Source organism: Geotrypetes seraphini, chromosome 2, assembly GCF_902459505.1.
Source record: "Geotrypetes seraphini chromosome 2, aGeoSer1.1, whole genome shotgun sequence".
NCBI classification, from domain to species: Eukaryota; Metazoa; Chordata; class Amphibia; order Gymnophiona; family Dermophiidae; genus Geotrypetes; species Geotrypetes seraphini.
The window spans coordinates 200061547-200077251 of record NC_047085.1 but is presented as its reverse complement, the minus strand read 5'-3'; the positions used below and the strand labels follow the sequence as shown (position 1 = coordinate 200077251).

The window sequence follows — 15705 nt, the reverse complement described above, 5'->3', positions numbered from 1 at the left end:
GCGGCCCCACGAGGCCAGGCCGTCAGAACAAGACCGATGAACCCGGTGAAATATACGAACGAAGAAAAAGAAAAAAAAAGACGCGGGCACAGCGACTTAACCAAAAGTAACCAAATAAGCCGCGGTGCAAGAGGGACAATGAGATCACGCAAAGCAAGGGAGCAGTGCTTCTGGCTCCGCGAAAAACATAGAACTGAGGCCACGCCGAGGAGACGCATACCCTAGGTCAGGCAGGAGGGGCTCGCGTGCATGCGCGGGCCAATCACAAGCTTGAAGGTCTTCAAGCAAGTCTGCTTGCGAAAATGTCCGCTAGGGGGCTCCGTCGGTGATGTCACCCACATTTTGAGAATATGCTGCCTGCTTGTCCTGGGATAAGCAGCATAATCAAATAAATGAATCTAGACTTTGCTCCCAGAATAAATACCATAAAGACCATAGGTTTGTAGGATTGCTTCCAGACTAACATTTTTTAACTCAGATTTTTCTTAATTTTATCAGTAGTGCCAGGCAAGTATACGCACACTGGAAGATGTGTTATCAGATGGAAAACTGCTTGACTTTTCACAACTGCAACAAACATTTGGTATTGCAAAATCTCAGGTATAAAAGTGGCTGCAGTTGAAGCACGCCATTCCCTGATTGGTGAAACTTGAAAACTCAGTATAGCTTGCCGGGCCTATGCTTCCAGACAGATTTGCTGGGGCATCAGGCAGCCAAGTGGTATAAATTAATATCTGAATTCTTGAGTAAAAAAACAAAAACTAGTCTTCGAGACATTTGGAGCATTGAGATTAAGCAGCAGATTTCTGCGTCTCAATGGCCACGAATTTGGACTTAGAGGATGATATGTACAGCGTCAGCATCTATGAGACAAACAAGGGGTTTTTTTTTGTTGCATAGAAGTTTTTGAACCCCTGTTAGATTACAAAAATTAGATAGTTCTAAGTCAAATAATGCTGACATTGTCATCTTGATATATGGACACTGGATCATCTGTAAAAAGTTGATTCAGAACAACCTTGGGAACAGACTGGTTTATCGAGAGTGGCAAATGTGGAGAGAAAGCAGAGCACTGATCCTAACCAAATAAGCACTGTTTCTATTACCCAGATTCCAAGTTCAATAAAGGCAACTGCCTACCAACCAACAAATACACAATGCATACAAAAAGAATACAAAGTTGGAATTCCATTCCTCTTTTGTGCATAATTTTTAAGCAGAAAGTACCTACTGCATGAGGTTTTCTAAATCCTTGTAACAACATATTGCTCCTAATTAACACAAGCTTTCTCCAGGGTTTGCTTTGACGTCATTATGTCATTATGTTGTTTCTTAGCACCTCTAGGGAATAAGGAGTAAAGTCAGTCAGTACAGTTTCATTTCCGTTTTCTATTTTCCTAACTGATTAAAAACAGTAAACCACATTAACTGAAATTTCTATCATTGCAGCACTCTGTTATAAGAAAAGTTAGAGACAAGCAAAACATTAAATACCTCCAAGTCAGTGTGAGTATCCATTTGTGTCTGTATAAAAAAATCTTCAGATCTGTAGTCATTTACAGTCCGTTCTCATTATTTGCGCACTCCCAATGCAAATTTCATGTATCCATGGTTGATCCATTGCGACCAATTTTCCCCATTTGTGCGGCTGTGTTCACATATTTGCAGACCTGCTCTAAATTAACCCCCCCTAAAAAAACCAACAAAAAGCAACTTTCCTTTCATTTTCACTTCGCCTATGCCATTCTCTTCCAGATATGGCCTCCAAGTGTCCAGAGAGTGAATTACAAGCATTTATACAGCGCTGTCCCATGCAGGAACCTAACCCTAAATTCTCAATAGTATCAATTATTCACTTTCTGCAGTTTTGAGGTGCAATGTGTACTGTTGGAACCTAAATTCTATTTTCCCATAGACTCTCCCCCTCTTCTACAAAGCCGCGCTAGGGGCTGCTGCACGGTAACAGCTCCAAAGCCCATAGAGATTTAAAGGGCTTCGGGGCTGTTGCCGCGCAGCTTTGTAGAAGGGGGGGGGGGGGGTCAGTGTTTTGTTATTCGCGATTTTGTGGTTCATGAACATTTTCATGAACCATACTACCACAAATGAGAATGGACTGTAGCTAACTCAGGAATTCTATAGATTTAACAGCTTTCTATAGGTCACATTCTTGGATATATTGGCATACAAGGGGGAAAGGTAATCTTCAGTCTACAGTGTACAGGAAGGATATTGAACTATTTGTGATCTGATAGTTGCCATCCTCATCAATTATGAATAGCTCTCCTTGTAGGGCAATTTTTGCACATATATCACATTTGCTTCTCTATGACTGAATACAAACATCAAGCCAGAATTCTGAATTATCACTTTCTTAAATGAGGGTATCCTTATAAGGTTGTCCATAGGCATATTTGAGAGCTTTATATGCCAATCCAGATAACTCTTGCAGGATCGAAAGAAGGAACCCTTGAACAAACAAGTTTGTGTTTGAACAAATTCCCCTTTGGTGCCAACTATAGCGCAAAGCACTTATAAAGACAGGCATACAGTATATTAAGTTTGCATTCTGTTCTCCAAGAAGGACCATATTTACTTTCTAAATAAAATGTAATTTAGCTGACTGACTTGCCCAATCTACCTTTACTTCTATGACTAGTATTCCAAGGATAGAGGGGAAAGCACAGTTACTTACCGTAACAGGTGTTATCCAGGGACAGCAGGCAGATATTTTCACATGTGGGTGACATCATCCACGGAGCCCGGATGCGGACAGCTTCGCAAGCAGACCTGCTTGTAGAACTTCAGAAAGTTCAAGACTGACGCAGTGCGCATGTGCCTTCCTGCCCAGCGCAGGGCGCATCTCTTCTCAGTTCAGATAGCTAGCAGAGAAGCCAACCAGGGGAGGTGGCTGGGTTGTGAGAATATCTGCCTGCTGTCCCTGGATAACACCTGTTAGGGTAAGTAACTGTGCTTTATCCAGGACAAGCAGGCAGCATATTCTCACATGTAGGTGACCTCCAAGCTAACCAAAATGGGATGGTGAAAGTGTTGGCAACTTAGGAGAATAAATTTTGTAAAACTGCCTGGCTGACATGGCCATCCCGTCTGGAAAAAGTATCCAGACAATAATGAGAAGTGAATGTATGAACCGAGGACCAAGTGGCTGCTTTGCAGATTTCCTCAATAGGAGTAGATCTGAGGAAAGCTACTGATGTTGCCATTGCTCTGACTTTGTGGGCTGTGACTCTACTCTGTAGATGCAGTCCAGCCTGAGCATAGCAGAAAGAGATACAAGCAACTAACCAGTTGGAGATGAGGCGCTTGGAAATCGAATGTCCCAACAGAGACAAAAAGTTGAGGTGCAGATCTATGTGGTTTAGTGTGTTGTAAGAAGAAAGCCAAAGCATGCTTACAGTTCAGAGTATGAAGAGCTGTTTCTCCAGGGTGAGAATAAAGCTTTGGAAAAAACACTGGAAGTACAATGGTTTGATTGAGATGAAATTCTGAAACCACTTTAGGTAAGAATTTAGGATGAGTACGGAGGACCACCTTGTCATGCTGGAATACTGTGAAAGGTGGGTCTGCAACTAAAGCTTGCAGCTCACTGACCCTGCGAGCGGACGTGAGAGCAATGAGAAAAACCACTTTCCAAGTGAGTTATTTAAGATGAGCCTAATCCATTGGTTCATAAGGAGGTTTCATCAATTGAGCAAGAACAACATTGAGACCCCAAACCACTGGAGGCGGTTTGAGAGGAGGTTTGACATTAAAAAGTCCTTTCATAAATTTGGAAACCACCGGATGAGCAGAAAGGGGTTTCCCTTCGATAGGCTGATGGAAAGCAGCAATTGCACTGAGATGGACTCAAATGGATGTGGATTTGAGGCCTGATTGAGACAAATGGAACAGGTAATCCAATACTGAAGACAAGGAGGTAGATTGAGGCTCCTTGTGATGAGTGGTACACCAAGCAGAAAATCTAGTCCATTTCTGATTGTAGCATTGTCTGGTGTTAGACTTCCGAGAAGCCTCTAAAACATCTTCTACAGATAGAGAAAACTGTAAAGTGGTAGTTAAGTTGAGAGGTACCAAGCTGTCAGGTGTAGAGACTGCAGATTGGAATGAAGTAGAGACCCCTGACTCTGTGTAATCAGAGAGGGAAAAACTGGTAGAAGCAGTGGCTCCCTGCTGCTGAGTTGAAGTAGAAGGGAGTACCAAGGTTGCCTGGGCCACCACGGAGCTATCAGAATCATGGTGGCATGATCATTCTTGAGCATTACAAGCATTTTGAGAATGAGAGGGAATGGAGGAAATGCATACAGGAAGAGATTCGTCGATTGCACCAGAAAAACATCTGCCTCAAGGCGATGAGGAGTATATCCTGGAGCAGAACTGAGGCAGCTTGTTGTTGTGGGGAGACCCAAAGAGATCTATCTGAGGAGTCCCCCACTGAGAAAAAATGTGATGAAGAGGCGAGGAATTGAGTGTCCATTCGTGAGGTTGTAGAAGGCAACTCAATTTGTCCGCCAGACAGATTTTCTCTTCTTGAATGTAGACAGCTTTGAGGAAGGTGTTGTGAAGGATTGCCCGATCCCACACCTGTAGAGCTTCCTGGCAAAGAGGGAGAGATCCTGTTCCTCACTGATTGTTGACATAGTACATGGCGATTTGGCTGTCCGTCCGAATGAGGACTACCTGGTCGTGAAAAAGATGCTGAAAAGCTTTGAGAGCATTGAAAATTGCTCTGAGTTCCAACAGATTGATGCGACACTGACGATCCATGTTGGACCAGTGGCCTTGAATACAGAGACCATTGAGATGAGCCTCCCAAGCGTAGGTCAAAGAATCTGTCGTGAGGACCTTCTGATGAGGAGGTATTTGAAACAGAAAACCTCTGGGAGAGACTGGAAGAGAGCATCCACCAGTGGAGAGACTGTCTCAACGAAGGAGTCACTCTGATGTGTTGAGAGAGTGAGATGCCAGGGACCACTGAGGAATTCTGAGGTGAAGTCTGGCAAAAGGAGTCACGTGAACGGTAGAAGCCATGTGACCCAGGAGAACCATCATGTGTCTTGCTGAAATTGTAGTCAAGGAAGTCAATAAATAGGGGGACCACAAATTCAAGGTGTCAGGTCAAAAGCGCGCCGGGACAAAGGTGCGCCCAGACAATTGAGCGCAGTGCGCGCTGCCGCACCGCTCTAAATTACTGTTTTTAGTGCTCCGACGGGGGGGGTGTGGGGGGGAAACCCCCCCACTTCACTTAATAGACATCGCACCGCGTTGTGGGGGCGTTGTGGGGGGTGTAGGGGGTTGTAACCCCCCACATTTTACTGAAAACTTCACTTTTTCCCCCCAAATCCCTATAATGCCGGCGTGGTGTCTATTAAGTAAACTGGGGGGGTTCCCCAACAAAACCCCCCGTCGGAGCACCTAAAAACTGTAATTTAGAGCGGTGCGGCGGCGCACGCTTTTGTCTTTCGCACCGTTGTCTATGAACCCAAATTCAATGATTACTGTGTGATGAGTGATTGAAGGTACTATGATAAATCAAATGCAGAATCACTCCAAAATAATAAATAGTAGTTGATAAAGATAATATCAACTTATAATGAAACTGTGCTCAGAAATTGTAGTCAAGGAATATACTATGTTGAGAAAGGAATGTTCTGAGTTGGACAGTGTCCAGGACAGCTCCGATTAACTGTAAAGTCTGAGAGGGCTGTAGCTGGGATTTGGGAAAGTGTAATTTGAGTCCCAAGCTTTGTAGGAACCACGTAGTTCATTGGGTCGCTACAATAACCCCTTAAGATGCTGAATCCTTGATACGCCAGTCATCCAGGTACGGGAACACCTGAAGACCATAGTTCCGCAGAGCTGCTGCCACTACCACTAGGCACTTGGTGAACACTCTTGGAGATGAAGCCAGGCTGAAAGGTAGTACTCTGTACTGAAAATGCAGATTCCCCACCCGAAATCTGAGGAATTGTCGAGAGGCTGGATGAATGGGAATATGAGTGTAAGCCTCTTTGAGATCTAGAGAACATAACCAATCGTTCAGATCTAGAAGGGGGTATAGAGATGCCAGAGATAGCATCTGAAATTTCTCTCTGACCAGAAATTTGTTGAGGGCTCTGAGGTCCAAAATTGGTCGCACATTGCCCGTCTTCTTCGGAACTAGGAAATAACGGGAGTAAAAAACCCTGCTCTGCTGTTCCAGCGGAACCTCCTCGATGGCACGGAGATGAAGCAGAGCTTGAGCTTCCTGAAAAAGGGTGGTCTGGGATAGATTGGAAGGATACTCTTTTGGAGGCAGATCTGGAGGAACTTGGATGAAATGAAGAGAGTATCCTTCCCTGATGGACAGCACCCAGAGATCTGATGTAATGATCTCCCAGCGGTGGTAAAAATGATGGAGACGGCCTCCAATGGGAAGAGGAGAGGACAGAGGCAGAACGATGGAGGTTATGCTCTGTATTAGATGGTCAAAAAGGCTGAGAGGTCTTAGGTGCAGCATGAGTTTGAGGCTTCTGCTGCTGTTGTGGTTGTTTCTTAGGAGGTGCTCTTGTATAAGGAGCTGCTCTCAGTGGAAAACGCCTCTGGTAAGATGGAAGAGGTCTGAAGCCTTTAGAAGTAGAAGGCTTAGGCTTAGAACGAGTGATGGAAGTAAACGATTCTTCATGTTCAGACAATCATTTAGTAGTTGCCTCGATGGAGTCATCAAACAATTCATTGCCTTGGCAAAGAATATTGGCCAGACGATCTTGAAGATTAGGGTCCACGTCTATAGTACGGAGCCAGGCAAGCCTGCGCATCACTACTGAAAAGGCAGCAACCCTCGAGGAAAGCTCAAATGCATCATAGGAAGACTGAAGGAGATGCATGCGGCAGTCAGAGTGGTGATTGTCTGCTGAAAACCTGGAAGACGGAGTTGAGGAATATATTTGAAATATTCAGGCAATGTGTGAACCAGATGCTTGAAATAAGAAATGAAAACAAAACTGTAATCCAAAACTCTAGTTGCCATGAGAGAATTTTGATACAATCGTCGACCAAACTTGTCCATGGTCCTGCCCTCTCTTCCAGGAGGAACAGTGGCAAAAACTTTGGCAGGATTGGTCTTTTTCAGAGAAGACTCGACAAGAAGGGACTGATGAGATAACTGAGATTTCTCGATGCCCTTGCAATGGACCATCCTGTAGCAAGACTCCATCTTTCCTGGGACAGCAGGAATGGAATAAGGTGTCTCAAGGTTTCTCTTGAAGATTTAAGAAAGAAGTCTATTGATGGGTAATTTGAGACTCTGCAAGGGGACGAGACATACCCATTTCTTCTAAATACTCCTGAGAGTATTTAGAATCAGAATCCAAAGTAATATTGAGTTCTTTATTCATTTGACATAGGAAAGAAGAAAAAAATATCTGCTCCAAGGAAGGTTGGCCTCGAGGAGAAGAAAGTGACCTCAAAGTGTCTCACAAGACAGAGAACGAAGGTGAAGCTTCTCTGGAGTACTGATACCTGAGGCCTGAATATGCTGGTAAAGATGACTCACTGAGAGAATGGATAGAATCCCTCACAGGAGAAGAAGCAGCGGTGTCTGGAGGTGGTGTCTTCGACTTCAGAGTTGGAGGCCTCAAAGAGTCTCGAGGCCTGGAGATACAAATCTTGTCTCGAGAAGAGGATCTATGCCTCGATGAATGCCTCGACTGATGTGGAGAACCGTACCTCAAACTAGGCAGGTCTCGAGAAAGTCGAGGAGTATTTGCCCTATGCCTTGGGAAGGGGGATGCCTTATATGAGGAGGAAGGGCTGGAGGCTGGAGATCGAGATACCAATCGAGATACCAAAAGAGATTTAACACCTGGTGTCGAGGTATCTCGAGGCACTGATAAGGACTCGACCCTTGAGTAGCATGCTTTTGCTCCAGACGAGACACTCACAAAGACTCGACTCCTTGCATAGAGTGTGACGAGTCCTCTCGAGGCACTCCCAAGGACTCAACTCCTTGTATAGAGTGAGGAGGATCAACTCGAGCTACAGCCATGGACTCGACTCCTTGTAATACTGCTAAGTGTTCAGGCTGGAGAGTCAAGGTCAGAGCATGTTTGGCAAGCATATTACTAAACTGGCGATCCAAGATGGTCTGGATCATAGCTCCAAATGTGACACCGAGACTTGAGGATCTGGTACATTTGGTGTGGCTATAGTCTCCGGGGAAGAGGAGGTAGAATGACTCTTCAATTGGAGACATGCTTCTTGGGTATCTTGATAACTACTGCTGGTACCTGACCTGAGGGAGGCAGCGAGGCAAGCATCTCGTCAGGAGAAGACTTAGCAAATTTACTCGAGGACCCACTGAACGAGGATGGCTCTTTTTAAAATTTTACTGTTAACCGGCCAGATACTTGTTGATGGTCGGTATATTAAAAAGTCAATAAACTTGAAACTTAAACTTGATTAAAGTTGAAGCCGAAGTCGAGGCAGAAGGTGGAACTCCTGTAAGCTTGACCGGATTCGAGGTGGAGATCGAGACCGGGGCAATTGGATCCATACCTCCGAAGAGTTTTTCAACCTGAACTCGACGATGTTTGTGGGCATGAGGTTGAAGGGTAGCGCAGCAAACACACGACTCCGGACGATGGTCAGGTCCCAAACACTGAATACACCACCGATGTGGGTCAGTGAGGGAGATTGTGCGCTGGCAACAGCTACACTTTTTGAAGCCTGTGACTGGCCAGGACATATACGGGAAGATAGCCGCAGCTAAGTCGAGGCAGGCCCCACCGTGACTGAAAGAAAAAATAAAGTCTGTTTTTTTTTTTTGATGAAACGTGCAAGAAATACACAGCGACCCTGATTAAAGAAATAAAACACGAACCGCGGTGAGAGAAGGCACGAAGCAGAACTAAGTCTAGCACAGAGCGTCATAATAGAACTTCTCGGCTCCGTGGAAAACTGAGAACTGAGGAGAGATGCACGCAGCTGGGTGGGAAAGCACTCGTGCATGCGCAGTGTGGCTGTAGCAAACTTGCTAAAGTTCTACAAGCAAGTCTGCTTGCAAGGCTGTCCGCATCCGGGCTCCGTGGATGATTTCACCTACATGGGAGAATATGCTACCTGCTTGTCCTGCGGTCAATGCAGTGTATGTTTTACATTATTAACTTGCACTGAATAATAGACTCAAAAGACATACAAATAACTAGATCACACCTTTTGTGATTCTATGTTTTTATAACAGGGACAAAGTATGACAAATATAACAATGTATGTGGGACAGGCTATCCGACATGTGAGGAATAAAACTCACTCAGTAAAAAAGTCATATTAACACGCAATCAGAACCTTCCCCCATGGTTCATAACTGTTTGAAGAAGGCTCATTCCTTTGCACAACTGCACTGGTTGGTTGTGGAACATATTCCTGTTACTTATGCATGTGATAGGATAGGCCGTTATCCCTTTGGGAACAGTATTAGATTTTTGAGTTACAATTTGTCAAACCTGGAGAGACTGAATGATATGATAGAAAGCAGTTACTTACCGTAACAGTTGTTATCCAGGGACAGCAGGCAGCTATTCGCACATGTGGGTGACGTCATCCACGGAGCCCAGATATGGACAGCCTCGCAAGCAGACTTGCTTGTAGAAAACTTAGAAGTTTCGAGTCTGCCACACCGTGCATGCACGAGTGCCTTCCCGCCCAGCACATCTCCTCAGTTCAAATAGCTAGCAGAGAAGCCAACCAGGGGAGGTAGGTGGTGGTGCCTTCCTACCTGACATCAGCTCATGGGATCATTAGTCATCTGTCTGGGGCCTCTAGAAGATAAACACAGCCCTCTGCTGTGCTGAATAGAACACCCAGATATTCCGGGATTGGGATGGAGCCAGCTCTGATCAGCCAGTCATCCAGGTATGGATGCATTTGGAACTCTGCCCTGTGGAAATGCACTGCTACCACCATCATCACCTTGGTGAGAATGCAGGGTGCCGTTGCCAGACCAAAGGGGAGCCTAGAGAACTGGTAATGTTTCTCCAGGACATGAAATCTCAGGAACTTCCTGTGCTTCTGAAAAATGGGAATATGCAGGCAAGCTTCCGTCAAGTTTAGGGAAGCCAGAAATTTCCCCAGTACTACTTTGCAATGACCAACTGAACTGTTTCCATTCGAAAGCATGGAGATCCAGAATGAGTTTCCAATCTTCTGAGCCTTTCTTAGACACTATAAAGTATATGGAATATCTGCCCAAGCCCGATTCTTCAGGCTCTATGGCCCGAAGTTCTACCAGTTTCTGCACTGTTGCTAAAATTTTGCTTCCCTAGTCGCCCCACTGTGGAGTCCACAAACCAGTTTGTTAAGAGATGGGCAAACTTGAGCTTGTAACTTTCCCGAATGATCTCCAGCACCCAATGGTCTGACGAGATCTGCGCCCAGGCCTCCGCATACTCCGAGAGCCTTCCTTCTATTCTCAGGGGAAAGACTGTAGTCCTAGTATCATCTTGCTTTCTTGGAGGCTGATGCGGGACAGGAACTGAAGGCCTGGTTTCGCCTATGTCCTGCAAATCTCTGACTTGATCTTTGATAGGATCTCTGAGATTAGGCTCCTCCTGAGTACTGATGAAAACACCTGGCAATACAAAAATTAAACCACCCAGGACTGCTAAAGGTTCACAGTCTGCTGTCAGGTAGAAATTTTGACCAACAATCAGCTATGCTGGTCATCAGATCATCCAGACCTTTTCCGAACAACATTTCTCCTTTGAAAGGAAGTCTGCTGAGCTTAGCCTTAGAGGTGGAGTCTCCTGCCCACTACATGATCCAGACCATTCTACGGGCCAAGATTAAATAAGCTGAGACTTTATTCAAGACTCTGATAATGTCGTAGAGAGCATCAGTCACATAATCCACCCCTGCTAGCCACAGTAAACCCATGCATCTTAATATGACAAGTGTGTATGATAGAGGAGGCCACCAAAGCAGCTTTGATTTCTAAGGTCAACACTTTGAACTGCCTTTTCAGGACCACATCCGCTCTGCGATCTTGCATATCCTTCAATACTATGCCTCCCTCACTTGTCATCATTCAGAATTCTGGTACAATCCCTCATACTGAGTCAACTTGATTACTGTAATATCGCCTATTTGGCAATTTCCCAGAAGAATATGTGTCAACTACAACTGGTGCAAAATGCAGCGGTCAAACTAATTTTCGGGTTCAAGAAGTTCGATCATGTAACACCTTCCTACTGACTTCTGTATTGGCTGCTGATGGAGACATATGTGAAGTTTAAGTTTGATTGTTTTTGCTTTAAGGTACTATTCGGTTTAGCCCCTAAATATATAACTGGCCTTTTCTCTTTCTCAGCCAACAGACATAAGAGAAGCTCACACTTGAATTTTGTTTCCCCTCCGGTTAGAGGATGTAAATTTAAAAGACATCATCAACATCTTTTCTCACATCAGGCAGCATTATGGGGGTAAAGATCTGAAACAATTGCTTACTACTTATGGGGAATTTAGGAAACGCCCAAAAACATATCTGTTCCTGAAGTATTTAGGCAACTAACCTGCACAATCTTATTCCACAATAACTGATCCCTAGAGATGTTAATCACTAGCTTTTAAGTTTGTTAATTCCACTCAATTTGTAAACCGCATAGAACTTCACGGTCCTGCGGTATATAAACTGTTATTATTATTATTGTCAGGGATGTACACTTGGTCATCTAGGCCACCAAGGAATCCAACATCTGGTGACACTCCTGTGCCGTAGGATACAGCTTCGCCATTGTTTTGGCTACCTTTAATGAACCCTCAGGAGCATTCCAGTGCTCGAAGACTAAAAAAAACTCATATCAAGATACCAGGGAAATGACATGGGCTGCGCTCTTACTCCACTCAGGATAGACAGGGCCTGCTGGGAGTCTAACTGTAACTCTTGCAGGGAGTCATTAATGAGCTCTAATAGTCCCGTAGGCTTAAATATCCGGCATACTGTGGGGTCTTCCCCTTGGTCAGAGGCCAGAACCATTTATTGCATACTCTCTCCAATCTGTGACCCTGTATCTCCCGTAAAATGAAAAAATTATCTGGTGAGTTTAAAGATACTCTCCCCATGAAGCTGGGTTATATGTTTTCTTGGGCTTCCACAGTTGGCATCATGCTTGTTGCCAACTGGGTCCAAGGACTCACTATACTGTACATAAGACAAACTGCAGACCTCACAGCATACCCTGGAGAAAGTCACAGTATAATGGCTGAAACATCAGTTCTTCTTGGTTCATAGACAAAGGCGCGAAAGACAAAGACGCGCCCAAGACAATTGAGCGCAGCGTGGAGGTGTGCGCCGCTCAAAATTACTGTTTTTAGGGGCTCCGACGGGGGGTTTTGTTGGGGAACCCCCCCACTTTACTTAATAGACATCACGCCGGCGTTATGGGGGGTTGTAACCCTCCACATTTTACTGTAAACTTAACTTTTTCCCTAAAAACAGGGAAAAAGTGAAGTTTTCAGTAAAATGTGGGGGGTTACAACCCCCCCACCCCCCACAACGCGGCACGATGTCTATTAAGTAAAGTGGGGGGTTCCCCCCCCCACACACCCCCCGTCGGAGCCCTAAAAACATTAATTTTGAGCGGCGCGCGCCTCCACGCTGCGCTCAATTGTCTGGGCGCGCCTTTGTCCCGGCGCGCTTTTGACCTGACACCGTTCTTCTTGACCAGATCCAGCAAGACCCAGAAAACTGCACTCCTATACTGTACTTCTCTCCATAATATATATGGTATCTCAAGTACCTTACAGTCAAACTACATGTGACAACTTCAAATAAATGTAAACACTACATAGGTGAGGACAATTTCTTTTTTGGCACATTTAAAACTAAAATGCCCTGAAATATTAGTTGGCCTTTAGTATTAAAGATTTCACAACATTCTATATCTATGGAATAACATTTAACAGATTAAGTCCCTATGTAGGGAAATGTGCAACATCACTTTAAGACGCATTCATGTAGGTCATAAAGAAATCCTATTGTAATCAGATTGTTCCTTGTTCTTAATAATCGCTTCATATAGGATTAAGAAATGATTAAAGAAAGGACAGTTGGAGGACAAAAGGCATTCCCTGTATTACATAAGTACTATTAAAGGCATAAAATTCAGTCAACAATTTCAAGTATTTTCTTCTGCTCACAAAATGTTTACAAAGAACCTGCTATTAATTTTAAAAGAAACCCTCCTCAACATCAGCAGGTGTCCTCTTCAGTTCAAAGCTGGCAAGTCTTGATGTTTTTCTCTTTCACCTGGTTCCAGATCTTGACCATTTTTTAAAGTTAATTTCTTAGACTGTCCTCAGTTTTTCCCCTCTCTTTTGTCCTCTTATCACAGAGGTTTCTACTTGGTGTCCACTATAACCTCATCCACACAGAAAGTTAGCAAATAGAGCTCCTTAGCTGCTACTGCCTACTCCTCTACCAATTTTCTCTGAAGCTGGAACTGTGTAGCTTAACAGACAGATACTCTTTGATGGCTGGAAGCAATTCATGGAGGTAGAAGGAAAGGCAATACCCAGGAGTGAGGGCTGGAGGAAGGGAAGACAATGATGTCAAGTGCAAGGGCAGGGAGAGGAGAGACAAGATGATGGTGTGCCATGACAAAGTGAACTCAGTACCGGTGTGTCACAACACTAAAAAGGTTGAAGAACTACTGCTCTAACATTCCTGCCTGTAGTAAATTAATCATCGGTCTCTTACAGTACAGATGTCCACTGCTGAAACTGTACTTTTAAGAACCACAACTAAATACACTCTTAACTCCCTTTCCTTCTACATAGTTGTTCCTGTTCACATTGCTATGGCTGCATCTCAGCTGCAGAAGCTTAGGGTATGTGCTTTTAGGTTACCACTCCTTATCCAACTCAGTTGTGCCATTTTATTCAGTTCCCTATACCAGTTCCCATTATTTAACACATAGCCTCCCTGCCACCCATGTCTTATAATTTATAATTAACTAGTATTTTTTTTAATGTAATCTTTATTTTCATCCTCATTGAATGCTTGTTAGCATACGTATCTTATCCCTATCTTTCCTATCTTCAATGGAGTTCCTTTAATCAATTGTTGCATTGTAAACTGCTTAGGTCAGTGATATGCAGGAGCAGTATATCAAATCTTAATAAACATAAACATGTCTTATTACCAAACTTTGTAATAATCTCAAGAATGTCTCAAACTAGTGAGGCTGTTGACCACATACCTAATCTCTTAGACTGCCATCTTGCTGGATGACATCAAACTACCATCAAACTGTAAGCGTAGACCTGTTTTTCTCTCAAAGACTTAGGGCTCCTTTTACTAAGCTGTGATTAGCGCGCGCCAACCCCCGTGCTACGCGGAAAAATTAACGCCAGCACTAAGGAGGCATAAGCGTCTAGCGCGTGCGGCATAGTAGCGCAGCTTAGTAAAAGGAGTCCTTAGCCTATAGGCACCAATTCAGCTACCCAATGGCCTACTATGTTTCTAGTGTCCCTTATTAATGGATTCAATATCTTTGACAATGAGTGATAAAGATCAAGGAGTGTGCAGTGAGAGGATTCCAAAGGTGCCGCCGCTCCCCCTCTCCCTTCCCCTTACTAGCACTGGTATTGGGAATGGTACTGTCGTATTGGGCTCTAGGGAAAACACGTATTTGTGAGAGATTCTGAAATACGAAATGCAGTCTACAAGTGGTCAGTGAAGTCAGTCTTTAGAGTGGCATAAGGTATCTGGTTAATCAGATGAGAGTCTGCTCCCAAGTCTCCCCAAATTACAAATGGTTGCATTTATTGCTCTAAGACAGGGTAATTAATTCTATTCAAGAATATCACTAGATCAACAAAACCACAAAGGAGGGGGGGGGGAGGGTTCTTTTGACTTGACATATAAGAAACAGGTGTTTTAAGGAAAGAGGAACGTTGTCTAATACCTGATATTTCTCAACTTTTGTAAATAATTTTCTAACAGCTACAAACTGCCTATTCCAGCTAAACATAATTTCTTTGCTGCAACCCCTAAAGGGTTAAAATTTTTAAATAAAATACCTGGGGGGCCGGGGGTGGAAACACTCCGCGGGTTCAGAGGCGAGGAGGGGCTGTCAAGGTTGAGTAAATTTGGCTTCGGCGGCGGCAAGTCGGGCCGGGACCTCAGCTTTCATGCAGAAGGGAGAGCGCGAGTTCGGCACGGGCGGGAGGCTGGGTTCCCAATGGGCAAATGGAGGGGGGAGGAGTCCGGCGCCTACGGGAGACTGAAAGCCGCGGACCGGGTCACGTCTTGGGCGAGCGGGTGCCGGCCGGGAGAGCAGCGCGTCAGGGTTGCCCGGGGGATGCGGTCTGCAGTCCTGTCAGAGCCTCCGGGACGCATGCGCGATGGTGTAAGGCTCCGGAGGAGAGCGTGCCAAAGGAAGGGCAGCGTCCTGGTTGCCTGGAAACGGCTTGAGCGCAGAGCCGTTCAGCGCCGCCATGCGGCGGACTACTGCTACAACAAGAACAAGTACCGTGTTCCCCCGAAAAATAAGGAGTGTGTGGCGCAGTGGTTGAAGCTACAGCCTCTGCACCCTGGGGTTGTGGGTTTAAACCCCGCGCTGCAAGTCACTTAATCCTCCATAGCCCCAGGTACCTTAGATAGATTGTGAGCCCACTGGGACAGATAGGGAAAATGCTTGAGTACCTGATTGT

At 44.8% G+C, this 15705-nt stretch overlaps 1 protein-coding gene across 8 annotated transcripts in view; it reads right to left on the bottom strand.

The window, feature by feature from the left end:
• Positions 1-15485, bottom strand: part of MAK (male germ cell associated kinase) — a 148434-nt gene extending 132949 nt beyond the window's left edge. For 3 of the 8 annotated variants that reach the window (XM_033934679.1, XM_033934680.1, XM_033934682.1), the window contains exons 1-2: positions 15073-15485; positions 1228-1341 (exon numbers count right to left, since the gene is read on the bottom strand). The gene's annotated coding sequence lies outside the window, so the exon portion shown is untranslated. The remainder of the gene's footprint in view (positions 1-1227; positions 1342-15072) is intronic. The other 5 variants (XM_033934674.1, XM_033934678.1, XM_033934681.1 and 2 more) reach the window with 4 other exon arrangements.
• Positions 15486-15705: the final 220 nt, after the last annotated feature.